The sequence below is a fragment of the Ipomoea triloba genome, chromosome 15, assembly GCF_003576645.1.
Source record: "Ipomoea triloba cultivar NCNSP0323 chromosome 15, ASM357664v1".
Lineage (NCBI taxonomy): Eukaryota > Viridiplantae > Streptophyta > Magnoliopsida > Solanales > Convolvulaceae > Ipomoea > Ipomoea triloba.
In genome coordinates, this window is record NC_044930.1 from 18,872,873 (window position 1) to 18,875,073 (window position 2,201).

Here is a 2,201-nt window from a genome sequence, read left to right on the forward strand (position 1 = left end):
CTGAAATTTTATATATATATATATATATATATATATATATATATATATATATATATATATATATAATTCAGTTTCCGTGCGGTGGGGTGTTTCCTGTGCGATTGTGCGGTGCTTTAGGTACGTGATTTTCCTTCTTAAGGTGCGTGATTTGTATGCTTAAAGTGCGTGAGTGTTAAATCTTAAGGTGCGTGAACTAAAGCTTAAAGTGCGTGATTTTCCTTCTTAAGTAGAGTTGTTTTCCTTCTTAAGGTGCGTGATATGTATGCTTAAGGTGCGTTGTTGTTGAAACTTAAGGTGCGTCATTTTAAAACCTTAGGTGTATGGTTTGTGTTCTTAAGGTGCGTGACTTGTGTACTTAAGGTGCGTGGTTTGTGTACTTAAGGTGCGCCATTTTAATGCTTAAGGTGAGTACTGCACAACAGCACAGGATGATATACCACACCTGAACCCTTCCCTATATGTGTGTGTGTGTGTGTGTGTGGCCACTAGTACACAAGCATTTGACGGTTATAGACCGGTTGAGGCATATTCGCTATTTACCTCCCCTACTAGTCTCTGAATAATGAGTTGTGATAAATCTTTAAGTTTGGAGTTCAAACTCATGGTGCGTTTGGTTCAAACATTGAAATTTAAATGGGAATGAAAATCAAATATTTATTTGTTTTGCAATAAATAAGAAATGAAATCAAGTTAAATAAATATATAAATATATAAAAATATATTATACATATATGTGTGTGTATGTGTGTGTGTGTGTGTATATATATATAAAGTAAAATTTCATATTTAATGCATTGACAATGACCTTTTTATATTTTTTTTTTTCATTTTATTCCATTGTTCAAAAGTAATGGAGAAATAGCGTAATAAGTTTTATAATTACCAAATGATTTGAATCCAATAATAAGATAAGTAGATAACAAAACTAGAAAACAATTATGATAATAAGTATCAAATCTCATATAGGTTATAATAGGGTGCAAAAGTCTTCTACCAAATCCCATAATAATAATAATAATAATAATATTATTATTATTATTATTATTATTATTATTATTATTATTATTTGTAAAAAAATCTCACTTTTAGAACCAAAATTTCAAATTTCTAAATTTTCAAACCAAAATCATTCAACTTTCTACATTCTTGAAGGTTCTTAGTCAAACATTAACCCAGGGTCATAAATGACTACCACACACTTTACCAAGATCTTTATCTTTACTAGATTTCTGGAGGAATATATTATGTGGGCTCTCTCTCAAATTCTTTATGAAAACACTTTATTGTGAGACTCGTTCACATGATGAAAATAATATATAGTAATGGGTTTCACTTAATTGCAATAAAGATGGAATTAGTGCCACTACTGATGAGGAGTGTTATATTTCGGTGGAGGATAGATTGTCGATAAGGATATAAGATCGAACTTGAACAGTCACAGAGTAAAAGAGTAAAAGTTACACTTAACGTGGATGGACTCTTAATTTGTGGACTCTAAGCACTAGTTCTCTCAACTAAAAAATTGAGTCACCGTGATTTATTCATCTACTATCTCGTCAAATTGAGGGTTTTGGAGTGAGAGAATTTCGCCTAGGCAAGCAAACACGTTGACTTCCCAATCAGGATATATATTTATGTATGTCAAGTAGTCCACAGAGTTCCCCCAAACACTTCAGTAGGCTACCAATGCCCTTTCTCGTCAATTCGATTAAGGCATATGCATATTGAAGTGTTCAAGGGAACTCAATGGAAAACTTGATGTATTTTTATGTGATTTCTGTTCGATGAAAATAATATATATATATATATATATAGGGTTGCACTCCTATGCGAACTGTCGCCCAGGTAAGAAATGAGAACGCTCCACAGTCGTCCACGTGTTCAGATCAACGAATCAGATGCAATTTTAAAAAAATGATGCGGTGGCATTTTCGTAAATAACTAGAACTTTGGTGTACCTAGTTTCACTTACAAGTGCACCTATTTTCGCACCTATTTTCACTTACAAGTACAAGTAATTTACCTTATTAATATTCATGCACATATTTTCGCAAATACTTTCACTTACAAATGCAAGTAATTTACCTTGTTAATATTCATGCACCTGGGTGCAACCTAGGTGCACCTAGTTATAACATAGGTTGCACCTAGTTATAACATTAGGTGCACCTAGTTATAACATTATGTGCACTTAGTATTGA